Source organism: Mauremys reevesii, linkage group 6 (assembly GCF_016161935.1).
Source record: "Mauremys reevesii isolate NIE-2019 linkage group 6, ASM1616193v1, whole genome shotgun sequence".
NCBI lineage: Eukaryota > Metazoa > Chordata > Testudines > Geoemydidae > Mauremys > Mauremys reevesii.
The window spans coordinates 36,885,927-36,912,949 of NC_052628.1; the positions used below are offsets into that span (position 1 = coordinate 36,885,927).

The 27,023-nt window shown below is 39.4% G+C and overlaps 1 protein-coding gene and 1 long non-coding RNA gene across 7 annotated transcripts in view; both read left to right on the forward strand.

Moving 5' to 3' along the window:
- The window catches only part of ZSWIM6 (zinc finger SWIM-type containing 6), a 155,299-nt gene that overhangs the window by 28,168 nt on the left and 100,108 nt on the right, over window positions 1–27,023 (forward strand). Inside the window, exon 1 of one of the 6 annotated variants that reach the window (XM_039543938.1) lies at window positions 18,727–18,854. The exons of 2 other annotated variants lie outside the window; for them this stretch is intronic. The gene's annotated coding sequence lies outside the window, so the exon portion shown is untranslated. Of the gene's footprint in view, window positions 1–18,726; window positions 18,855–18,917; window positions 19,012–27,023 lie in introns of those variants that run through there. 3 more of the 6 variants (XM_039543942.1, XM_039543940.1, XM_039543939.1) reach the window with 3 other exon arrangements.
- Window positions 2,933–11,814, forward strand: LOC120407808. The gene is made up of 3 exons (XR_005600269.1): window positions 2,933–2,990; window positions 9,770–9,821; window positions 11,758–11,814. It is a non-coding gene; the product is annotated as an uncharacterized LOC120407808 (long non-coding RNA).

Genomic DNA, 27,023 nt, shown 5'->3' on the forward strand with positions numbered 1-27,023 from the left:
TGCAAAGGAAGTCCCAGGTCTTAATGGATAGGCAGGTCATTATCTATAAGCACTCATGCCAGTGGGAGGTTTATACCACATATGGTAAGACAAGTCAGCCGTATGTAGGGTTGTAGAATTCTACTGCTGGAAGGAGGTAGCTATAAATAATGGAGGCATGAGACAAAGCTCTTGACATCTTAATTTTTTGGTTGGGAGTTGGGATCATTTAAAACAATTGCAGAGTAATAGGAGGAGAAAAGGGTTAGTGCATCACAATAGTTAATACGACAATGTTTTATGGGCAGCTACCAAGATAGTATGTGCTACTAGTTGAAATGAAGTTCCTGTGTATATTTCCTCAGGTGACATTTGGCTATCAGCACTGAAAAGCTTAAGTAAACAGAAGCATAGTAGTAGGTACTACATCAGACCTTGAATTGATTTATACCTGGGCAGTCAACCCCTTAGGACATTCCATCAGTACAGAAAGCAGCAGTACATCTCCTCAGATGGCCACCATACACACATCCAACCCGTCCTCCACTCACTACAGTGGCTTCCCATAGAATGCAGAGTCAAATTCATGGTCTTCATCTTGCTTAGTAGTATAGTCCCAGAGTTTCTAAAAGATCACCTAAACATCTCGGCAGAGTACTGTGGTTGAGATCTCTGCTCCTTGGGCAAAATAAAGCAGTCGTCTGCAAGGGACACTCCCCCCAACAAGATTCTAAGAACCTCACCAGCTTCAATTTCAAATACAAGGTGCATTACTTTCTTTGTCTCGCACAGCAGACTTGTAATAAACAAACGTTTTAACAAAACAAAACAAAAACCTACACATGCAACTTCCCCTTTCCCTAGGGAGAAAGGGAAACGAGGTGGGGGGAGGGGGAATTACACATACATGATGCTAGTGATGTCTCTTAATGCATCTTGGAAGGCACTAAGATTCTATGGTAATGACTGCAATCTAAAAACTAAAATAGAACTGAGGCATAAGTGGCAAGGAATTCAAAGTGTTACTAGTTTTGATAGTGTTATATCCAGTTGACACAGAACATATGGCATAGCTATGCATTGTAAAATAGATGGCTGAATTAACTCTTCTGTTTGTCAACAGAGGGTCTGGTGATGTCTTCATACATTACTCTTTTAAAAAATGAGGGGGTGGAGGTGTGACTCCCCATATTTTGATCTAACATTTCATATGACCCCAAATAGGGCAAGAATATTTTTAGAAATCACTCTATCCATGGAACAGTGTAAATCAGGATGATTAAAATAATTGATCTTAGTGAATAGGTGACTATAATGTTTGTCTTTTTATTTAAATCTGATTGAGGCTTTATGAAACTAATTTGAAAATGTGTGCTACTGCAATTTTAAATTAAAATTAATTCAAAATGTATACACTTAAAAAAAAAAAAACTATTGGCAGGGTATTACAGTTGAATTTTACAGAAGTGTTATAGGGTCAGATTTTACTAAGGTATTAAAGCACTTAAAGTTATAGACCGGGGTAGGCAACCTATGGCACGCATGCCAAAGGTGGCACGCAAGCTGACTTTCAGTGGCACTCACACTGCCCAAGTCCTGGTCACCGGTCCAGGGGATTCTGCATTTTAATTTAATTTTAAATGAAGCTTCTTAAACATTTTTAAAACCTTATTTACTTTACATACAACAATAGTTTAATTATATATTATAGACTTATAGAAAGAGACCTTCTGAAAACGTTAAAATGTATTACTGGCACGCGAAACCTTAAATTAGAGTGAATAAATGAAGACTTGGCACACCACTTCTGAAAGGTTGCCGACCCCTGTTATAGACAACATGGAATGGGATTTACAAAAGCTCTTATGCAAGTTAGGCACCTAACTTGCTTAGACACTTTTGTTAAAGTTACAAATCGACTCTTAGTGGTATTAGGTGCCTAAATATCTTCATAGATGTGGCTTCTTGACCAAGAAGAGAATTTAGTTGCTGTTGCTGCAGCAAGTGCTTCAGCAGCTACATAACTTGTTCACAGGAATAGTCACATTGACTTCAATGGAACTGCAAGGATTTGGTATAGTACATGAGCCTGTTTTAAAATGGAATTAGGGACTGCTGTGTTGTACGCTACTTTTAAAACTACATTATAGACTGGATTATTTGGTACTGCAGTATCTGCAGAGAACATGGTTTTTGAGGTTTTTGCATTAATTATTTAAATAGAAATCTTGTTTAATCTCAAACAGCAACTGTATATGAAGAGATTGCCTCATTTTAAAATGGATATTCATCCTCTAAAACATAATTGCAGGATCTATTATTCTTGTCTTATTTCATTGCATGGCCAGCAACTTTAAGTAGTTTGTGTTGTTTATTTTGGAGTAACAGTTTAGAAGCATGTGGGTTTTAAAATCCTGTTAGTTTAGGGCAAAATAATGGTTGGTTTTGTGAGTGGAGTACTGTAATCAAGATAGATTAGGGAGTGGGGTGTGTATATGGCCAGTTGTAAAAGGTTTGAGCTTTAACCACCTTCGTGGTAACTAGGGGCTATCTTGTTATATCTGTGAAGCTTTGATTAATAACTTCCCTGTATACGCTTTTTTTTTTTCTTTTTTCATGTTGTTGATGTAGGTATTTAGGTCTAGCCTTTTCAAGCATTCTGCCCATATACTGTAATTTAATCTATAGATAAGATTTGATTATATAGGTTTTTTTAATTCCTATAATCTGTTCAGATTGATTCATTTTCGAAATAAGTGTTTAGATGCATTCTTGTTAGAAATGTCAACTGAATTGCAGTAATCTGTGCAGGACTAGAAGCCAGTTTACATTGTGTATGACTGAAGTAACAAAGCAAGCATTTGCAACTACTATGAATTAAATGGCTAATGTCACAGCACAACTTCTGTTTTTAAACAGCTCCTGAAAGGCAGCTCCTGAAAGTGCTGACAGCATTGGGAATACTAAGATATATTGGGGATGGCAAATGATGCAAGTTTCATTATAAGGCTGTGAGTATTGTTGTTTGTATTACCATAGTTCCTAGAAGCCCTAGTGATGGACCAGGCCCTGTTGTGCTAGGCACTGTACAGAGTAAAAAGATGGTCCCTACCATAAAGAAACTTAGTCAAAGTATAAGATAAGAAATAACAGGTGGCTACAGATTGGTCCCTTGTACTCAGTCTATGACACAGCATTTGGTCAGTATGATAAAAAGTGGTCTCTGCACAGCAGTAGCGTAACCATTGTCAAATTTATTATAGGCATCATGGCAAAGGAGAGTTTTAAGGAGGATAATAAGGATGAGGTAGCGTTATGGATGTTTATGGGATGCTCCTCTCAAGCATGAGGGGCAGGAGAGGAGAAAGCACAAAGGCGTTAATTTGAAAATGTAACAAATGGATCATGTACTCTGACTTATAGTGCCAATTCATGCACTGGTCCTTTTTCACTAGAATACTAATCTAGAGTTTTGAACTGAGTTTTGGAGTCTTGTGAAGATCTGTTTACATCCCTGAAGACTTGATTGAAATCCCTAGGCATTTTCACGTATGACCCCTAGAGAAAGAGTTAAATGACATAGGTGAAGACATAGCCTCCATCTATTTGTACTATGAAATCACTTTCTTAGGCTTATTGATGAAAGTGGACTTGAGTTGATCCAATACTCTTTACTGTAAGCCTACATAGGTGCTCACCAGGACTTTCTGTGGCATGTAGATGAATCAAAGTATACAGAAAGATGAATCCTATGTTTGAGTTACCTGGCCTGTCTGAAATACTATAGTCTTGATTACAGGGTTATTGGAATCTTGTTTTGCCTTCAGAAGGGTGCAGCATAACATGTGACAGAGTATTTTTGTCTTATGTTATGAGGAAAGAAGACTTCATGGTAACTTAATATTGGTGTACATAATCCATGAAAGAGACTGATAGTTGGTTAAAATACTGTGCTCATCCTGGTGAAGAGTTCAAAAACTAAGGGCCAACCTACACTATTAGGAAATCTTTTTAAATGCATCCTGAAGACCCACTTTTAAACACATGGCATCAAGAAATGATATTTGCTCACATTTTTTTCCTAAAGGAAATGTTCCCTCATGCTGTGAACATATTTGACTAAATTTGTAATCTTACTGATGTACAACTATTTTTTCCTTCTCTCCTATGCTCTCTGTTGCTTTGTTGCCTCCTTTGATGGATCTTGTCTAAAACGAGACTGCATGATTTTGGGGGTTTTTGGGGTGAGGTGGGGGGTTAAAACAGGGATATGTATCTGTACTGTGAGGGTCTACCAGACTTCATGAATGTCATGGTGGTCATGGAAGCTGTGAATTTGAATTAAGTCCATGAAATGTGTCCAAATTGAGTGGTGGTGTAGTCTAGTGCATGGAGCCGCACAGCCACTTGGTTTTGGTGCATCTATTCCCCTATGTCCATTTACAGAGGGGCGGCTGTGCCAAACCTGAATAGCTTTGCATCCACATGGGCCAGGTTGTAGCATCTAGAGCAGGGTGCAGGACAAGAGGCACCACTGCAGGATGAGTATAGGGTGAGCTCGCTCTCCAGCCCTCCCCCCCCCCGCCCTTTCTGTAACACATCATTGTTCTCCTGCACCTCTGCTGTGAAACTTATTAAAAATTGGCGTATAGCCCTAGCTATGGTTTCTGTGAATTAATCCGCCTTAAACTCAGTGAAGACTTCTAAATATTTGAACTAAATAAGTTAACTTATGTAAATTTCTGGGGAAGGTGATCGAACAGTGTAAAAAAGTCAGACATTTAGATTCTATCTGGAGAGGGAAGAGTACAGTGAAAAAATAAATAGGATTGACCAGAAAAAAATTGGGCATGAGGAATTTGTGTGCTGGTTGATACCAGTGCAAAACACATAGATGGTGCCCCTTGTTTCTTGACAGGCAGGTCAGAAATTGACAGTCTCCAGCTTAGGCTTCCATTAGCCATGCTGGTCATGGTCACTGTTTCACTTGCTGAAGAACAGAGTGTGGCTGATGCAACCTCTGCTGTTTTTGGCTCTTCAGTGGAGCTTCTGAAAGCTTTTTCTTCCATTTTCTAATATACACCTCTACCCTGATATAACGTGACCCAATATAACACAAATTCGGATATAACACGGTAAAGCAGTATTCCAGTGGGGCAGGGCTGCGCACTCTGGTGGATCAAAGCAAGTTTGATATAACGCAGTTTCACCTATGATGCGGTAAGATTTTTTTGGCTCCTGAGGACAGAGTTATATTGAGGTAGAGGTGTATCTTATAAAATTAACAATAACAAAGGAGATTCCCAAGAACGGAGACTGTAAGTACCCAGGGTGAAGTGGCACAATATATGCCTCTTTTGAAGGTTCCTTCCACTCTAGTCAGCTTCTGAGTGGACAGATAAAACTTCTGGGAAGTTATCAAGGCATCAGGTTGCCTCTGTGCTACTAATGGTTAGTTCATCCCAGGATGTCTGCAGCCCAAGACAGAGCCACTTCAGATTCAGATTCTCTGGCAAGCAGAGAATAGTGGCTATTCTGATATGGCAGAGAATAGATTTAAGGGCCTCCTTTTTAGTGGCATTAGATCAGGTAAGCAATATTTTGTCCAGGGCTAATCCCATGGACCCCATAGATGTTTAGTAAGGCCATTGGAGTCTTATCCCTCTCCCTCCCCCCTCCTCCCAATTCCTTATAGTTCTTCCACCTGTTGCTTCAATAAACCTGCATACAAACATCAGTGTTCTGTCTGGGAATGGTTTCCAGCAAGATCAAGATTATTGCCTCTGCCTGTTTTCCCCCTTTCCCCTTCCTTACCTCCAAATGAGAAGGAGAGGTCATATTGTTCAAGTCAATACCAGACCTTCTGGAATTGTCTTGTTTGAGGGGTGGTTATTAAGAATCCCACAGATTTAAAATGCAGCCTGTGTGGAAAAGGAAGAAGACTCCTGGCTTTACTCTAACTATGGTGGAATCAAGAGGGAGAAAACATTCCCAATCTCCTGTTTTGGTTAAAAAGATCAATATTTTCTGAGGGGTTCTAGATGTAGACATTACTCTCGCCCAATCTATGAAAGTAACCATAATAAGTTTGCCAAACATCTTGGCATCTTCTGGCTAACTGCTCCCAAGCTTGACCCTTCTAGAGCATCTCCTAAGTCCTTGGGTGTTCCATTGAAAGCCAACACCTCTGCTAAAGACTGTAAGATGTAGTGAGTTTTCAGTAGGAATTTTTATTTGCATGTGGCCTGGATGTTGCAATTTATGTCCCCTGCATTGAGAGTAAATGTGATATAAGGTTCTCTTATAACCTGAGGTAGTGTAATCCTACCACACTCAGTCAGGGAAACAGTTTTGAACAATTCTGTCTCAGCAGTCATGTCTGTTACGGACTTTGTACAAGATTCCCTACAAATCTCCACTAATGTTGATACTTTACTGTTAGCAAGGAGGGCCTTTTGACTTAAACCTTTAGGAAATTTTTCTCACTGAAATTCATGGCACTTCTCTTTGAGTGTTCACCCTCTGGGGATCTCCTGGATTGTGTTCTCAAAGACATTTAAGAGAAAACTTATTCTGGGTTGGATCTGTTTCCTCATCACAGTCCTACAAGGCTGATTCCATTAATTCTGTGTCTTTGACCAGATTTCTCCATCAGGAAGCTTCCAGTCAAGCACTCATAGCCAAATTCACTTATTAGTCTGCTTTGAACTCCATCCAAAGCTCTTCATAGCAAATGTTTGCCTGCTCACTAAAAGAGGACTAAATAGAACACATTGGGGCCTCAGTGTTGCTTTCATCGGCTAGAGCAGGGGTCAGCAACCCTTCAGAAGTGGTGTGCCGAGTCCTTCATTTATTCACTCTAATTTAAGGTTTCGCGTGCCAGTAATACATTTTAACGTTTTTAAAAGGTCTCTTTCTATGTCTATAATATATAACTAAACTATTGCTGTATGTAAAGTAAATCAAGTTTTTAAAATGTTTAAGAAGCTTAATTTAAAATTAAATTAAAATGCAGAGACCCCCGGACCAGTGGCCAGGACTCAGGCAGTCTGAGTGCCACTGAAAATCGCATGCCACCTTTGGCACATGTGCCATAGGTTGCCTACCCCTGGGCTAGAGTAATCACTGCTAAGTGACAGGAAAACACAACAACTTAATTTGTGGGCAAAAAAACCCTCTGTACATCACAATACAAATCAGACACCCTTTCCCCAGTGACATCACTGCAAGCATATTCATTGAGAGTTAGAACTCTGAAGTCCAAGGTCTAGCTGGGTGGGAAACTGTTTGCCATCTGTAGTACCATTTTAGAGATTTCAGATATTTTCCTGTTCTTCGTGGTGGTGAAATGGATATCTTTTGAAATTATTTCTGAAAAACAAGCGGACCCTGCCACAGAATAGCTTAGTGGCTAGGGATCTCACTTGGGTTGTGGGGGACACACTAGTTCCAGTTCCTGCTCTGAATCAATCAGAAATTTCATCCTGAACCAGTACATTTAATTGGAACTGATACATTCTTTTGAAAAGTTTAGGTTTTTAGTTGTCATTTTTTGGCAAAAAATCGTTTAGTCAGATCCTACAACTTTACTGGTAATGGCCTTGTAGACAGCCTTGTTGCTATGGTCTTAAAACCTCTTGCAAAGTAGTGCATTTAGAACTTAATAATTAGTTAACTTATTTTTTGTAATGTTCACTTCTCTTGGATGTTGAATGTGGTATTACCCATCTTTGTCATTTGCTAAGGTAGCGTTGAATCATTAAGACATCTTAAATTTGCCCTTTACAGTCCCATTGCGGTGTATAAATGTACTTGACACTTCTAATGACTGAGGGTTTTTTGCCTCAGTTGTACCACTGATTAAATGACCAGCTTCATTTCTCTTGGTGCGAATCAGAAATTTTGAAATGTACATTACTGTTACACAGAAACTCAGTTACAGATGAACATCTGTTTTGTGTATGTAGTTAGAATAACCACTTACGAATGATAACTGCTCTAAAGTTTGTAAGAAAACAGTCCATTTCCCCTCAAGTCCTTTCTTTACCTGATGGTTTCTATATATGGTATAACTGTTTCTAACCACTGGTACATATGTCAGTACAACTATCGACTCCTACTTTATTGATGGAGCTTCTATGCTGGGTCCTAGCATGCTGCTGCTGCATTCCTTCCATTCATTAGTGCATTGAGGTTGTGCTGCTTCAAACCTTAATCTTGCAATTCTAAACAGTCAGCTTTTTGTGGCAGGTTAGAGCATGCACAATAGAATGGGTGGTGGCAGGCAATGGCAGAAACAAAGGTTTTGGTTAGTCTGATAAACTAACGTAGTTTGTATAAAGATTGGAAAACATCCTGCACAATAAACTTCAAGGTGTACAAAACAAGTTGGTTTTGTGTGTGTGTCTGTCTCTCTCCTCTCCCCAACCCCCCAATGTGGGCTTGACATTTCAGAATAACAGTTTTTTGCACTTAGTAAAGGCTTGTGAAACTATTCTTTCAAAAAGCAAAAAACCAGCTGTTTTCCCTGAAACAATTCATAATGAAACCATAAGGGTTAGAACAAGACTTACCCCAAACTAATAATATATAGTTCAAGCTATTGTGAAAGCTCACGGGGTACTCTTTGCACTGTTGTGAGTCTTCACCAAAATAGTTTACAATAGGAGTGCTAAGGACTTGTCTTTGTGCCTCACAAGCAAATTAACTGTGAGATTTTACTTTAACTTGAAAAACCTTTGGTCTATTATGAAAGCACAAGGGATAGAGAGGTCAAAGTCCAACGTGTGTGTGTTCGTGCTCTGGTTCAGCCAGTTTTTTTTTTTTTAATTTGAGCTAAGTATTCTTAATATGACTTTACGTGGTTTAGAACCTAAAATTAAATAATGCTATAAGCTATTCTCAGTGTGCTTTGCCATCTGTTCGGTAGTGGGGGAACCCTCAGCACTTCTTAAATAAGCCTTCGTGTCTTGGGCTGAGTTATTATGGATTGCAAGATAACTTATAAAAACTCAGTAATTATGTGTGCCCACTATGCCAGTTTTGTCACCTCACCTAGTTATTAACACAATGTTTTGTTGCCCTCTTTCTCCTGTTGCATGTTCAGACTAAGGCAGGAAATCTGTTATTTTAAATTTTTTTGTAGCAGGCTTCAACCCTGAGCTGGCTTCTCCCATCTGGCCCTTTAAATTATCCCCCTCTAGACTGGCAGTGAAGCCTTTGAAACAAAAACCTTCACAACAGAATGCTCTTTTCTTCCTAGCTACCTGTTCTGTGGGTGTTGGTTTTCCAGTGCTTTTTCATAGTTTGGAAACTGTCACCACAATTCAGTGAGACGCGGTGGGTGAGGTAATATCTTTTATTGGACCAACTTTTGGTGGTGAGAGAGACACGCTTTTGAGTTTACACAGAACTCTTCTTCAGGTCTCTGTGGCTCAAAAGCGTGTCTCTCTCACCAGGTTGGTCCAATGAAAGATATTACCTCACCCGCCTTGTCTCTCCGATATCCTGGGAAAGACATGGCTACAACTACATAGCATAGCACATCTCAGCCTCATTCTGATTGGTCAAGGTCATAGGCAGTCCTTCTTTCTACTAGTCGTTCTCCTGGGTATGAAGGAAAATGCAGAATATAGGCTGCCCTCCTTTCTCTCTTGGCTGGCTGAGAGGAGCTACTGGTCCACCCTGCACTATAAGGTTTGAGATTCCAAGACCCTAAAGAGAACAGTAGCCTGTCTTTCTCTCCTCCTCAACACCAAATGTTACCTTGAGACCTCTTCCTCTTTTTCAGCATCTGCCTCTGTCATTTCCTAAGTCCCTGCTTGCACAACTCCTGGAACAAGGTAATTTGACTCGAGACTTTGTTCTTAAATGTACAGTATATCCGAGTACAGTTTTACACTACCTATCTTGCAAATGCACAGAATCAAGACAAATGGTAGTTCAACTCCTATTTGTAGTGTAAACTCACACCATTACTTGTATGGGGAGTCTTGGTAGAGAGGGAATAGTTAGGGGACACGACAGTGAGGTAAAGTGAAACTTGCTCTCCCTAGGCCCGAGATGTACACAATATAGGTTTCCAGAGAAGCGCATGTATGTTGAACACAAACAAAGAAATAACAGGATGTCAAGACTATAGCCACATTTAGAACTAGCACAAAAAATAAAATCAAGCCTTAGGCTGCATAAATAGAGAAGCATCAAATTGAAATCTGCTCTTAAGTAGAACTTTGTAAAGGAGTTGCTAGCTATATAAGTTACAATTAAAATGAAAATTGTGTCTTTAAAAATAACTTAAGGCTAGTGTTCCCTAGATTTTTAGATGTAGCTGAACTTCCATCCCAAGGCAGGACCCTTGCCAAGGTAGCTTTGTCTTTGTAACGGAACCCTGAATTGTCTGATATTTGCTGAATCGTCTCTTTTCCCCTAGGTTGTCAGTGTCTCTTTCAGACTCCTCTCTCTCCCTGGATTTTGCTTTTTCACACTACTTATATTCAAAGACCTTTGTGATAGCTGCTATCCTTGCAGCAGAGAGAGACTGAATAGTTCTTTTTGGAGTTCATCAACACTGCTCCTTAATTAGTTATAAGAACAGGAGTACTTGTGGCACCTTAGAGACTAACAAATTTATTTGAGCATAAGCTTTCATGGGCTACAGCCCACTTCTTCGCATGCTGTAGCCCACGAAAGCTTATGCTCAAATAAATTAGTTAGTCTCTAAGGTGCCACAAGTACTCCTGTTCTTTTTGCGGATACAGACTAACACGGCTGCTACTCTGAAACCTGTCATTAATTAGCTATGTAGGAGTTGCCCTTGGGCCAAATGAGGCTTTCCTCCTTCAGGGTCTGAATGCACTGCTTCTGCAGTGTTTCATACTCCTACAGACTTAGGGAATAAGACCAAGACTGACTTCAGTTGTCCCAACCATTATTTTGTGTTTTTGTTAAGCTCATGTACCAGGTCCCAATAAGCATGAGACCCCATTGTGCTAGGCCCTGTACAAATTGATAGTATGAGACAGTCCTAGCCCCAAAATGATTATAGTTGAAGATATAACACAAGTGAGTGTAACAACTAATGGGAGAGGAATAGTGGAGCACAAGGGTAACAAATTATATGAATAGGGGGTTGTACACTAAATAGGTGGCAATTTAGATGGTATTAATATCGTTAATGCAAGTATTCAAAACATTGAAGCAGGTCTCTGAAAAAAATCTTTACGCTTTAAAGGCATACGATTTTTAAAAATATATTTTTGCCTGTTTTTTTATTAGCCTCTGGTTTGAGCCATTTGGGTTCACGTTTTCACACTTTTCCCTGCTTGAAAATGTAAACTCTGAAGGCTCAAACCAGAAGCAAATTAAATGAACCCCTGAACTTTAATATTTAAAAAAAAAAAAAGTGGAGCTTCTTTCAAACATGCCTCCTGGAGGTGAAGAGGCTTTAAAGAAATGCCAGATATTGCAATACTTATGATAAAACCTTGAGAGTTGCTAACACTGGTATTGAGACACTTTCTTCTTTTTAATGGTAAGCTGGTAGTAAACATACAATAGGTAACAGTAACCACTACAGTGAAGTCACAGAACCAGCCATCTTCTGAATGTTTAATTAGGCAATTGTCTGGTGTGTTCAAGTAATCTATTTTAATATAACTTACTTAGCTTGTCATATACCTGATGGGTATTTTATAGGGAGTTCTGTTACTTGGTAAAATCTAAAGTTACATGGAAACTCCTATATATCTGTATGAAATATTCTTCTTCTCTGTGCAGGACTCCAAGGGGATCATTATTATTTTCCATACAGCATTGGCACCAAGATAACTTCACATTTTAGTATATCCAGGTTTGGGTTCCACGATATAAACTTTCTTTACCAAATTTCTCCAGCTGAAGTAGAATGTGCTTAGTGCTCCCATATATCATGCTAAGACGAGCATACAACATAAGTAAAAATTTCATTAATCAGAATTTCAAATTCTCCTAAACTCTGCATCTCCCTCAAAAGGGGAGAAGAGCCAGATTATATGAAATCCACTGGGGTCCTCTCTATAGCTGATTTGCTTTTATATGGAGGGTGCTCAGCTATTACAGTGATGGACAACAGCTCAAAACCCCACGACAGGCATTGTTTACCTGTGAAATGTGCCTAGATTTGTAAAGGGATTATTTATTATGAATGGAAAGAAATAATAAAATATAAACAAAAAAAAATTTAGATTTTCACTCTTACATTTTAAAATAATTGTTAATTTAGATAAATATAAAGTGTCAACAAATGATACGTGGCTTAGGAAAGTTATAAAAAGATGTTAAAAACCAAAGTCATAGCTTGCTGTCTAGAAATGTGAATTATTTAGCTGAATTATTCTTCTAATTATTTACCAACAAAGATGACCTTTGGGGCAATATAACTGTAAATAAATACAGGGAATAAAAGAGGGGGGGAATGTGGGAACTATTTTCAGTAGCATATGAAACTACAACAAAAAAGCTTAAAACTAGGGGAGGAAAATGGAAGCTCAGTGGTAGAAAGCACTTTATAATAGTGATGTTAGTTACCTTGTGGGACAACCTCTAACTAAGCTTGTAGAATTACCATTATTAGAAGTACTTCAGGCAAAATGCCACAGCAAATTAATGATCATGCATAAATTATTAATCCTATCCTGCAGTGGTGCAGAGAATAAATTAGATGAAGCAACAGATAATCTCCAACTCAGATATCTATTAAATATGACATATAGCTTTATTGGATTTTAAAACAGAGACCAAATTCTTTCAAGTCAAGAAATCCAAAATTTGTCATGTGCTCAGGAAGTGTAATTCTGCCCCTTTTTGTGTGTGTTTTATGTTGCTGTATATGGGTGTGTGTGTGTGTGTGTGTATACATATATATATTTTATATATAAATAAAATAAGTTGTGGCAATTATAGTAGCTATGGGGAACTCGTATACAAATAAATACCATAGTACCTTTGAAGAGTGTAGGACTCACTATATTTATGCGTACCAGCATCAGTTGCACAATCAGATAAAATATTAATTTGTAATAATTTTAAATAAATTGAATGGATATCCAGATATAACGTGTGGAAGCAATTTGGGGTCCTCAGATAGAAGGAGCTGTAGAAATGTAAGATTGACTAATTGCGTAATTATTAAGGTAATATGTTGAACATGTGCAGTTTCTGGTCTTCAGATGTTGTAAAGCTTAGTCTTTGGAGAAACCTGATTTCTTAGGCTTCCACACTTGACAGGGAAAGGTGCCCATTTGCTGTTGAAGAGTGGGCAAATGGATTTTTAAGTCCTATTTATAGGGTTGCAAATATTATGCTGTTATAAATTATATTTTCTTAACTTGTAGGAATCCATATTGGGGAACTAAAGGGATATTTCCTGTTATGTAGTGTGAAAAGTAATAATCAAAGCAGGATAAAAGGATTTGGGTTACTAAAATAGTAAGTCACTCTGTTTCTGAGGTGTGTTACCTAGGTAGCTATGAAAAGTTTTAGTGCAAGAAGTGTTCTTGATTGTGTGGAGTATAGTGGAATTTTATGTAATAATGAAGAGGGAAATAAAAAAATGTATTGGCTTTTAAGATGACTATATAAAAATAAAGGGCCAGTAATTATGTACAAAAGCATATTTTCACTCTCTTTTTTTGATACTGTAATTCAACAATTCTTCCTAGTAGAAAAGAAAAATGAAGTTTTAATAATTTTGAGTATTTAGTGTTATATTTTCTGATATTTAGGGTCATTAAGTTGAAATATATATCTTAGTTCAGTAACAAAGCAAAAGCATATGCATAGAATTGTAACAGTCTGGATGATTCCATGTATGTTGTCCTATAAGCTTTGCACATTTAGGCCAAGATTTTTCAAAAATGGGTATGTTTATCTTTATTTGGATGCCTAGCTCTAGTCACCCATTTCTTTGGAAAGTCTTGGCCTTCATTGACAAGTCACAGGTTACATTGTAACACAACCTTCTGCAGGAAGTAGTATGGCCTTTTTATCCCCTTGTGAATGGGACTGGCAAGCTGACCTGTTCACAGGAATGTGTTTACATTAGTGAGTAGTGTTGGGGGTCTAAACACTATGCTGGTCACAGTATCCAGTAATAGCCCATTTTTCACATTTTATTTAGTGCAGAAGATATTTTCCATATAATCACTCATTTGTCCAATGACCTTGAGCCACTCTGAGTAAATGTTTAAATGGCCAACTGCTGTCTTTTTTTTAAATATAGCAAACTCTTGGAGGAACTCTTCTGTCACAGAATTGCTTAGATGTGATCTGATTTGAAACTGTAAGTTTGTAAACATTGGTAGTTAGGTGAAATCTGATGGTGCGGAGTGAATTTCTAAGATTTGTAAACATAGATTTACATAGGGTGACTAGTATTACTTGCTTTCCTCATGGCAATAAAATTTAGCCAATTTTAAAATTAATGGCTGAGTCAAACTATTACACATAGATGATTGTGTTGGGTGTTTTTAAGCAAATTAAGCCCCTAATGCCCTATAAAAGTGCTTTGGTGTGACATGTAGTCAGATATAATAATGAGATGAGACTTGAGGGGGTGTGGAATAGTTCTCGGTGGTAAGTACATGTTGCAAAATGGAAGGTTGCAAATATATGATTGACACACAGATTCCTGACACAGGCTGCTACCACCGCCTCTCACTCCAACAACCTTAAATTGTTTTCCATTCTTGCTCATACTTTGTTCTATTTCCAAACTACCTATTTAAGAATGAATAGTTTAAAGTGGTATAAGCTCATTGGGAGTACCAAAATTTGACTTAACATTTTGTTGTCTTGCATTTCTTGGTGTTAATTGCAATACAAATGCTTGAATCTTTCCCTGTAAAGGAAAAAAGTCAAAATTTTCATGGTTTTGTAATGGAAGACTGTAAACTAGGTTCTGAAATCTTAAAAATGGACTTCCTTTTCAAAGGGGTTATATGAAACAGTGCAGGTGGAGTGGGTTAGGGGAACTTACCTCCCTCATGATATCATGACTTTTAAAGTAAGAAACATCTGGTCTCAAAATATTTTAAGACTGAATGAAAAATTGAAATTCAGTCTACATTTGCATATAGAAAATTTCCTGCATTAATTCTAATTTTTAGTGAAAATTGGAAATCATTTTATAGAGCCTATATATGTAACTGCCTATTATCACTACTATCCTTCTCTACCTCTCAACCTGTTTGTTAGACCCATTTGTTTTAAATCTTCGTAAGTTGGATAACTTCCATCAGGGCAAGGACCACATCTTCCTCTCAGTGGGACCCCAATCCTGATTGGGACCTATGGGTGCTGCCAGAATACAAATAAGGCCAAATATTTCTGTTACACTGATGCAACAACATTGTTGAAAGTGATGTTTTTAATGTGACGATGAAAAATTCAGCTGTCTGAATAGATTAAATTCAGGATGGAGTAAGATGAGGTATAGACTCAAAAAAACTAAACAGGATTAGGGCTGCCTTAAAAGTTGTCTTTATATGTTGTTAATTTTTCACATCCTTTAGTATAATTTCTTGCAAGCAAAGCCATCAGATTATTTTTTCTTGGTGTTCTACATGTTTAGTTTTGTGAGGCATCTTCCTGTTTGTACCCTAAGTTGCTGCTTTGTATTGCTAGAAATTGCTGGACAACGTAGCATGGGCTAGTGACATGAAAGAATGTTTAAAACTTTAAAAATAAAGTGAAATTAGGCAAAGAAAGGGTTAAAGGTGGAATTGGCTAAGGCATTATGCAAGCTGTTAAGTAAAAAGGAAGTGCATTACAAAATGCTGAGCTCAGTAGTCTGGCTTTCAGCCAAGCCTCTGCCTTCTTCACTACAGCTGAGGGCTTTCTAAGCTTCCCACCAGTGGGTTTGTCTGAACTGTTTAGGAATGCTGCCTCAGTCGCCAGCTGACGTCAGTGCAGGCAGTTCAGCTGAGGGCCAGGCCAGACTGACAGTACGGATGGGAGGGGCGTTGTGTGGGTGGCTGTGCGTGTGTTCTCGGCATGGCTGGGGGAGGGGTGAGACAGTCTGGGTTTCCTTTGCTGTTACTGAAATGAAATGGCTGCTTTTCAATCTGTTTTTGTTTTGTTTTTTTAATTAGGAATTTTTTTTTAAGCTGTATATCCCTTCCCCAACCTCTTCATAATACTATGATAGACTGAATCTCCAGGTTTTCATACATCCAGGTTTTTTTTAATAACTTGAAAACGGAAAGAGAAAAATGCATTGAGCTCTGGTTGGTTTCAAATGGTCTTTTGTGGGTGATGGTGGTACTGGTGGTGGGTGTTTTGAGGTGCCCTATCTTGTGTGAAGAGATGACTTGTGAGACATGAGTTGTAGTCAAAAACCTGTTCCAATTCTTCTTTAGTTAAGTCGGCATGCTCTGATTATCACTGCTTCCATCTCATTTAATTAGGAGAAAAATCTTCTGTAGAAACTAATTTATTTGTAAGATTAATTTTTTAAAGTCTGCTGCCTCGTCAAGATTAAATTTACTATTTAAAAAAAAATTATGCTTTACTTGCCAATTCAGACCTGAATAGTTTATGGATCTTGTTCTTTTTAGTTCTGTGACCCAATTCTGAAACATTAGTGTTGGGGGTTTGTTTTGTTGTTTTTTTTTTCCCCCTTGAAGAGGTATGTGCAATATTAGATCATGAGTAAGAACAAGTAATCAAATTTTCATACTTATGGAAAAGATGTAGGTTGTAGAAGAGAGTAAAAGAAGGCACATTTCAGCTTCATTGCGTAAACCATCTCAGTGAATTCAATTCAATATTACTTTAAAGTTTCACCTGGTTTTGAAAAATCCTATTGACTGCAGAAGGTTCTATGATATTCTGGTATTGGCGTAGCCAGTTTTAAATAAAAAGAACAAGGAGTACTTGTGGCACCTTAGAGACTAACAAATTTATTTGGGCATAAGCTTTAGTGGGCTAAAACCCACTTCATCAGATGCATTGAGTGGAAAATACAGTAGGAAGATATATATACACACACAAGTTTATGCCCAAATAAATTTGTTAGTCTCTAAGGTCCCACAAGTACTCCTCTTTCTTTTTGCTGTTACAGACTAACATGGCTACCACTCTGAAACCAATTTTAAATAGTTTCCTTGAGCCTTCTTTCTTTACCCTGGTCCCTGGACTACCTTGCATTCTGTATCCAGTCTCATATCCCCTGTTTTAGGCTGACCTCTGCAAAACTGGAGGGGCAGTGTTGCTTAGTGCAGGACTCTGCTCAGTGTACAGATGAGTTTAAACAAAAATTATGCTTATAAGGAATTGAACGGTTAAGAATACTAAATTAGTCTAATGCTATTAGGTAAATTAATGGTACATCCTCACTTGGAATACTTATTCTGTTCTGATCACCCTAACTTTAAAAAAAAAATAGAATTAGAGGGGTCCAGAAACTGTTGATAATTATAGGCATGGAAAGCTCTATATGAAGACTGAAAAGCCTGTTTACTTTAGAGGGGAGATACGGCCAGACAGGGGACATAATGAATGCTACAGGGACGGTAGATGGCACCAGTAAATTCACTCTGTCTCAGAATAAAAGAACAAGAGGACAGATAGTGAAACTGAAAGACAGGAAATTTAAAACTAATAAAAGGAAATACTTTTTCACACAAAGCACAACTAACCTGTGAAGCTCACCACCACAAGATATAATTGAGGCCAACAGTTTAGTTTGAGCGAAAAACCAAAACATAAAACAAACAAAAACATGTTTGTATGTAAAATACCTTCTCCCAGAGTTACAATGTAGCATGAGGTAGCATAGTCACTAGATAGGGTATTGAACTGGGAGTCGAGATGTCAGGCTCTTCTGTTTCACTGATGTGCTGTCGTAATCTTGGTCAAGTCATTACACTTCTGTGTGTCTCTTCCCCTTCCACCTTTGGTCTGTTTAGACTGTACGCTGTTTGAGACAGGAGCACTCTCCACGGTGATACAAATTATTATTTTGGCTCCAGGTCCATGTTCATTGGCTCTCAGAGAGACAACCCAACCTGCTGTGTGCTAGAGGTCACACCCACCATATGGTAGTTTGGCACTGAAGAATGTGTGTTCCCTGTATGGGTGAGACATCTGTTTTACACCTCTCCCTGTATTGTACTCATTATAATCTATTTCCTTTTGGGCTATTAAATGACTCAAAGTATAACTAACACTGCAATATTGTGAAGTGGGATGTATGAAACCGACTTTGACACATTTACACTGCCTACAATACTGGTATATTATGTACAGGGTTGGACAGTGTCCAGGTAGGAGCAATTATAGAAGCAACCTGCAGAAAGAGGGGCATGTGAAGTTTTAAGCATCTGTTCACTGTGAAATTCACCATGTTGAAACAGAGGTGGTTTAACATGAGTGGAAATGGACTGGAACTGTCTGCATTTAAAAACAAAATTATTAATCTGATTATAACATGGTCTTGAGTCCTGCTTCCCAAATAGAGGAATATCCCCTAATGGGTTTTAGGCCTTCATCAATAATTATTGGAGACTGATTTCTGCCTCCTCCCCCACCGTCTCACACACATTTGTTTCACTTCCTCTTCAAAGAGGGAAGTCTAAGTATTCATGGTGCAATGCATCTTGTACCTACATCATGAAGTCCTTTGTCACAGTGAATCATTTTGAATGACCTCACAGGCTGTTTGTTGGGAAACAGGTGTCTTCCCCTGTAAGCAGAGGAAACATCTTGCCGTAATAAAACCTATCCAGGAATCCTGTGCAGCATAGCATAGCATTTCTGTTCAGCTCATTAAAGAGGAAGGAGGGGTTGAGACCTTTCTGTGTGACCAAAGGAACTCAGGGTGTGTTTGGGTGTGCGTAAGTAAACAGTCGGGGAGCACAGCTATGTTTTTAGAAACTTATCTTAAGCAGGAGATAGTGTCCAACGTGGTAACTCTTGCATTGTCAGTTATTGTCTTTTGTCTCTGGAGAAAAGAGTGTGATGGGAGGACCCACAGAATCCCTCAAACAAAGAGTAAGTGCGTACACATGGTAACTTCTTTGACAGGGATTGCCAGTGTCTCAGTATTGGAGTTTTTTGTATTGATTAATATTTAAAGAGACATTAATGCTAAAATCATGTTTAATTTAGTTTTGTTAACACTGTAGACATTTGAAACTCAAATCTCTCCTGGTATCTGGGTTTTTCTGTTTGACTTTGTTTGCTAGAAAATGTGAAAGTGTGGCTAGAAAATGTTTGTCTGCCGCTTATTTCCTGGTTCACATACCATGCGCTCCTTCCCCTGTCCTTAAAGAACACTGATAGAGTTTAACTAGTCTCTTGCACTACGTACTATGTGACTGTATGTTGATGCTTAGTAAAGGCATTAATTCTACATATTAAGCCTTAATTACACTGGAAAGAGTTGATCCCCTCTATTTTTCATCAGCAAACACTTTGGCTCCCCCAAGTCCAGGTGATTTTTAATGGTAAAAGAGTTGCGCAAAACTGGCACTCAGGCCATAATTCTATTGTTTCACTTTAGGCCTCAATTAATTCTTCACCCTAACAGACTTCTGCCATCAGCCTTCATCACTGGGAAACTGCCAGCACTTTCTTAAAATCTTAACTTTCTCTTTGCAGGTAAGATTGAAGACTGTGAGCTCTTTTCTTAGCTGCTTCCTATAAGTTAGCTATTGACAGGTTCAGGTCAGTGGATATTCCGACCTTTGGGGGCTGTCCATCTGAATTCTCACAGCAAGAGAGTTGGTAGCTGCGCTGTCTCATGTAGCTAGCAGAGATCCAGTCATCTTAGTGTATGCACAATGTGCCTTAGATGGCATGTGACCATTATTCAGCACCAAATTCAGTCCACTGGTTGAATCATTAGCTTCCCTGGCTTGGGCAGGGTACTGATGGGGAGTGCAATGTGAATGCTGATCCATGCCAAGAGCAGCTATTTGGTTAGATAAGGAAGTAGCTGCACTCAAAATAACTCATTGCCTGAATGTTTGTGTGGTTAAGGAATATTCTCCGTTTAATATAACTAAGCTATCCTCCAGTGATGCTCAGTAGAATTTACTTTTGAGGAAGATAAATTTTGGGACTTGACAAGTGAAGCAAAATGTAAACTATTTTATTAGTGATGAGGTGGGTTTCAGTGAGCTCTCCTTGATTACCAAGAAGGCAAAGTGTTGATTTCCCTCTCCTGGAAGTGGGAGAATGGGAGTGTCTCCTATGGCTCAGGTTTGAGCAGCAGTGTTCAGTGGAGGAGTAAATGTTAGTATGCTGCCAAATCAGAATTGGGTGGGCAGCCTAAAGAATTATTATGGACAACACAAACTTGCCTGTGAGTACTAGTTGACCATTGCTGCTTTTAAAGGGAACGTTATTTAAGTTAACTTTTATCACGTCTGATACCAGTACAGTAAGTATATCTGTCTGAGGGCTTGTCTACACTGGCAAGTTTCTGCACAGTAAAGCAGTTTTTTGTGCGCAAACTGCAGACGTGTACACGCTGCCAAGCCACTTTGTGCGCAGAAACTCCTCAGTTGCAGCGCTGCAAAAAACCCACCTTGATGTGAGTCATAAGGCAATTTGCACAGAAGCTCCAGCGCTCTATTGCCAGTGGAGACACTTGATTGCTTTCTGTGCTGTAATTGGCCCCCGGAGCTGTCCCATAATGCCTCAAGTGACCGCTTTGGTCATTGTTTTGAACTCAGCTGCCCTGGAGACATGCACCCCTCCCTTTTCAAAGCACCATTTCTGACAGCCATTGCGTGCTCTGCTGATCTGCTCCAGGACACAGACCAAACCATTAATGTGGAATGCTCATGCTGTTGAACGCACAGGGGTGTGTGTGCGTGTGTGTGTGAGAGCGCGAGCACTGTGCAGGGAACCCAGAGATGGAGGCAGAGGCTGATGTTAGGGTTTTCCCTCTGCCTCAGGATGGTTGCTTCCTGCCACTGTCTGAACTTACAAGACAGCATGCTGACACACCCTCTGTCCCCCCCCCCCCCATACATACATACACACTCACTCACTCACTCTTTCTCTCACATACACCCACTTCCCCTACCACACACTTGAGTTGAAAAGCAGCTGGCAATGTAGTAGGATGGCCATGGAACAATGGGATTGGGAAACCTGCATCATGCGAGGCTGGGCCTGCCCCATGAGGCAATGCAAACCCTTCCCAAAGCACTCTGTGGCCAGTTGCACAGTGGGATAGCTACCACAATGCACTGCTGTCTTTGCCATTGCAAGAGCTGCTAACGTGGATGCGCGCCAGCGTCATAAGGGGCACAGTGTGGACACACAACAGCGGTTTAATTCCAGCATTTTAATAAAAGTGGTATAACTTGTTGCGCAGAAACTTGCCAGTGTAGACATACCCTGAGTTTCCCAGCAGTTCTGCAGTTCAGTGAGTGAGTCAAGCCTTTGTTAATATTTTAAAAATCCTTTTAGCTTTTGAAGGCAGTGAACAATTCTATCTATTTTGATCTCTGGACTATTTCTGGTTTTGATATTAATTTTAAACTCAAACCAACTCCATTCTGATTTTTACTTTAATCTTAAGATTTTTAACTGTTTCTTAAACAATAAAATCTGAATGGCACAATGGATTAAATCATTAGCCATCCAGCTCAGTTAAGCAGATCTCTCATCTGAATCATAAAAACTATCATGCCATTTTGGCATACTTCACAGTTGTCTGCTTGTACTGGTAGGAGGTCCAGTACTAGGACTGTACTAAGTGAGGACACAGTTATGTTGTCAGAACTTGGTAAGGAGGTTTGTTTAATCCCTTCTGTTAAGAATTGGTCATGAGCAATTAAGACAAAGTTGATGAAAGGAAATGCCATTTCCTGCAAAATAGGATGTATTGTTACTTTGTAGCTCCACCCTTGAAGTATAATACAGAACTCACTATTGGTTGATGAATTTGCATATCTTAATAAGATATTTAACCCACCATGATGATGTGTTGGTACACTGAGATGCAGTGTCATGTGGCCATAATGAATTTGCAGACCCATCCAAAGCTTTGGGACTCATAACATCTACAAGGGTAGGAAATTATTCTATTCAGAACTTAAGACTGTTTTTGAAATATGCACAGTTCGCTGTATTTGACAGTTTTGTTTTTATAGCACTAAATGTAATCTTAAAACAATAAATAAATCGACTTGAATTTACCATGAGGTGTGACCTGCTCATGGCAGCAAAGAATGATATTTATCGAGTTTACATTGTCAGTATCACAGCAGTTTCTACGAAGATGGACTCACATGAAGCGCATGCAGTGAAGTCCTACAATTTCTCTTCCTCCTACCCACTTTTCTTTTTCCTCTCTATAATAATCCTGTACAATAATAGTAATGTCCTAATAATAATTTCCCCATAATCTCTACTAGTGAAACTTTTTTTGTTTTGTAACTTCACTGCATGGAGAAGCATAGGCATGGGAAGTAGGGATGTGAGGGGGTGGTGGTGCTGCAGCACCCCTGGGTTTTGTGCCCAGGGACCTGGCCTCCGGCCCCACTCAGCTGCCAGCCCCACGCACAGGGGCTCCGCTGCCAACCCAGGATCCTGCTCAGTTGCTGGCCCGGGGGTTCTGCTGCTGGCCCCACGATCCCGATGGCCCCGCGCCCGGAGGCTCCACTGGCAGCCCTGCAGGTGGGGTCCCAGCCACTGATCCCATGCCTGGGGCTCCGCATCTGCCCCTAGCTGTGGCCCTAGCCTCTGCTGCCTCACCCCTGTCTGTCTCCCCATCCCGGAGCCACGGTCCTGCTCCCAGCCCCAGCTCTAGGGGGCGGTGAGCAGCGTGGACAGGGGTAACAGGTGCAGCTCGGCACACCCACTCCAAAAACTGTCCCAGTGCCACTGTGGAGAAGAAAGAGAAACTAAGCAACAGTTTTCACTGGTATTTTAGTTTAATTTTCTTCTTACTGCTCTCGGTTCATCATTCTGTACCGGCATAAATCAGCAGGTTAACTTACCCCTATCAGCAGATGGAGACAGACACAAGTTTTGACTTTTCTCCCTTTTCCATAGGGGTCGGTTGTCTGAAACCACTGTTTTTCCTGTCTGACAAAAATGGGAACCACTGTCTGTACTGGCAAATTAGAGATACATTTACTATGAATTGATGCCTAGTGGAATGTAGGCAGTCTTTTGTTTGCCTCTGCAAACTATTTTCAGACGCTTTGTAGTGGCAAGTTCAGATAACTTTTGGTGATTCAGTAGTTCTCTAAGATGTGGAGTTGTGGACATATTTTGTCTTTTTCCTCGTATAATCTTTAGTTCCTGCTTAAGCAAGAAGTTGGTACTCTGACGCTCCTTATATTCTTCTGCTGAGACTTTAGATGTAACAGGGATGTGGAGAACTTATGTTAGAGGTTCTCCTTGGCTACAAGACTTGTACAGTTCATTGAAAGTTTGTAAGTGGGGTTGATTATCCTCATGAATAAAACTTGCAATTTTGTTTTCACTCAAGGAGGTATTCCCAAGTGAATCCTGGATGACTCTTGCTGGCAGTCTAGACGTTTTCCCAGGGAGATTGCTATCAATGAAACCCTTTTCATTATAAATGTCATCCAGTTACCGTAGTCTCCCATAACCTCTGCTTTTCAAGTTAATTCAAAGTCGTCAGCAATCTTGTGGGACAGTGCTTTCCTGTAGGTTGCTGTAGGTAGGCAGGTGTTAGAACTGTAGTTGGCTCTTGGTTATTGTTTCTTATAGTTGAAATCCCACTAGGTGTTTTGAGAAGACAGTCTTAAGTTTCTTTCTTGGTATCCTATACCACAACTCTTATCTGACTGTTTTTGGTGGTGATAAGGTAATAAATGGAGATATACCAATCTCCTAGAACTGGAAGGAACCTCGAAAGGTCATTGAGTCCAGCCCCCTGCCTTCACTAGCAGGACCAATTTTTGCCCTAGATCCCTAAGTGGCCTACTCAAGGATTGAACTCACAACCCTGGGTTTAGCAGGCCAATGCTCAAACTACTGAGCTATCCCTCAGGCTGAGCCCAGGGGTCTCTGCTGGCCCTAATTCCTACCTCTCAACCCCCACCCCACTGCCTGCCGTGGCTGCCTGAAACTCCTTCCCTGAGGCTGCCACAGCCCTAAGCCTGTGTCCTGGGCTGGGGGGGAGGCCGTTTGTCACCTCCTGCAAACAGGCTGCCCCTGCCCCACCACACCCCTCCCCGCGGTGGCTCTTTCAATGATGGGTGGCTCTTCATTATAACTGGATCTGGAACTCTGCCTTCAAGGTTTACTGCTTAAAGTTGGAGTCCTTTGAGGTAGCAAGACCCCTGTATGGCAAGGAGTGACATCACCAAAAGTTTGTGTTCCAATCCCCACCTGCTGGTAGAAAGAAATGTATGTAGTACAGATATGTGGATTTATTTGAAGGAAACAAATCATCAGGTAAGATATTGTGCTTAGAATTTTTTTTAACATTGTGGATTTCAGTTGTGGAAATACTTTCAATTTTATGAACGTTTATGGCTGTAAGTATATAGTGTTTAAACTCATTGTACTGGACTTTATAGGAAACATGATAGCCCTAGGGGCTTGATCAAAGACCGGTGGTAGTTTGAGTTTTCAGGTAGGAAGAATTTAATGCCTACAAATCATCACTCCAAATACTTATGGCTGTCTGTTTGGGAAAAGCAATTATTTACATGTCTGTACCTTACTGGTTTTCATTTCTTTAAAATAAATACAGAACATTACTCATGTTTTCAATGGGAACTGAGCTTAACCAGATCAGGGCTTCTTTTTCGTAAGATGTAACCTGCAAATATTATTAATTTTATTATTATTTTTAAAGGATTACAAATCTGAAAAATGTATTTGGGAGTTGAGACTATGCGGTCAGTGGGGATTTCCAATTGTGATTCTATTGCTAGTATTGGGGGGCGAACCTTTATTTAATGCTTTTTATGATGTGCGAAAAAGTCCTTTCATGGTAATTAAACAGTAATTTTCCTTCCACACTGTTTGAGTTTGACACCATTTCAGCTAGTCGCGTAATTCTTGTGTTAAGAACAAGGCTTAATTAAGATATAGTGAGCTTGTGTTAACATGGACATAAAATCAATGCTTTGTTTGCCTGAGGAAAAGGGTTTTTTCCTTTTGGGGGCCTGGCTAGGTCTCTTTCTTTCTTTCTTTCTTTCTTTCTTTATTTATTTTTATTAACGCATTAGCAATTCAGAGAGTTGAAGCAAATACCCATTTTTAAAATTCATGTCCTCAAATGTTAATTTGATGCTTTGAGGCATAAATGACCTTTCTAACCAGCCCAAACTTGTCAAACAAAAGAACGATAGAAACAAGCTGCTGTTTGTTCTAATACAACAGCCTGCTTTTCAGAGAGAATTTCAAAACAATTTTGCTTCCCCCTTCTCAACAACATTAAATTAAACTTTGGCCTGTGCTATGTTTGATTTTAGTAAAAGAGAACTGGCTGAGTATGCATCATTGGATAGATAGTGATGAACTCTAGACAACCTGTGCAGGTTGAACCATAGATGTCAGTTTGTGAAGTCCAAGGGACGTGAATAGTGCATTCATCCATAGCTACCCAAGCTAGTATTACTTTGTATGGTATAGTCAGTTTGGGTGGGAGAGAAGAGTTGAAGGGGGATTTATTATTGGTTCTTAAAACTGATTTCTTTTTGTTTGTTTTTTTAATTGGGGTATGCATCTCAAGGTCAGGGTTAAAATTAACTTACATAACAGTAGCATAAGGCTAAGGTAACAGTAGAATGAGCATGTTTAGTACATTAATTTGCATTCTGTTTGCTAGCTGTCTAGCCAAAATAATAGTTTTTGTTTTGTTTTTTAATTACTAAGGTTGATACCTCAACTCACCCGATCCCTCATCCTTCCCCAGCCTTTTAGGCTTATAGAAGCCTCTTTTTTTTTTTTTAAAAAAAAGTGTTTTGCCATCCTGTTTTGAGAGAGTATTTTGTTTTAGTCAATGAAACCTCTGTAGAGTGATACAAGTTGGACGTGCAGAGCAGTAACCTCTTGCAGTGTTATGCTGAGGTGTTGGCTTGGTAACAATAAACTGCTTTTGTATTTTGTATACCTAGAACATAATTTTTGTGCCTCTGGTTGTATACATGCAAGACATAACTTGTGCATGAACTGCTGTTTCAGTTACATGGACGTGAGGCAAAAATCAGTTAAGCATCCATATTGATGTCAATTGTCAGCCCTTTCAAAGTTTTTCTTAGCATATTCTTCTGTATAAACCATTTGTTTTTTTTCCATTTAATAAAAGCATAAGCCTACCATGGAGCTCCCCATTAGAGGGAGGGGGTGAGGAAGAAGATAGCTGGTGTCTCTTTGCTGTTAAGTCTTTGAGCATCAGCACCCTTCCAATCTCTCCTGTAGTGTGAAGGTCTTGTACGCTAACTTTGCCATACCAGGATGCTTGAAGCTTTTCTTTTAGGGATGGAACATTGGCTGTGACATGAAAGGAATTGTGGGCAGACTGTAATGTGATCTACGTTTTTGCTTTGAGATGTTTTTATTTAAAAAAAAAAAACAACCAAAAAACAAAGACAAAAAAAAACCCAAATCCTTCTTGCGAAGGATTGGGAAGAAGAGAAGATAAATAAAATTACCTTCTTGGTTCATCTTCTGAAACCTGAGATTACTGAGTATGGTGGTAAAGTCCTCTATTTGTCCTGAAAGACTTCAACATCCCCTCAGATGAAGCCTCTTTATTTTGACCCCAAACCTGCTAATTTTCCTGTTCGTCACAAGCTTGTCTTGATTAATTGCCTGACTTTTGGCCTGGCTGTGAACCCAAAGGGCCCAAGAATTACAGCCCTATTTCACTTGGACCACTACTTTTTCTAGGTGGCAATGAGAATTCTCATAACCTCCAGATAAGAGGAAGGTCTTTCCGTGATGGTCCCCCTCTGAAATCTCATGGACCCAGGTAATTTACAAAAAACCTCCTCCTCAATCAAGAGGCCAAGGAATGGTAAAATTAGTGAAATACTACAATATGACCAGATGCT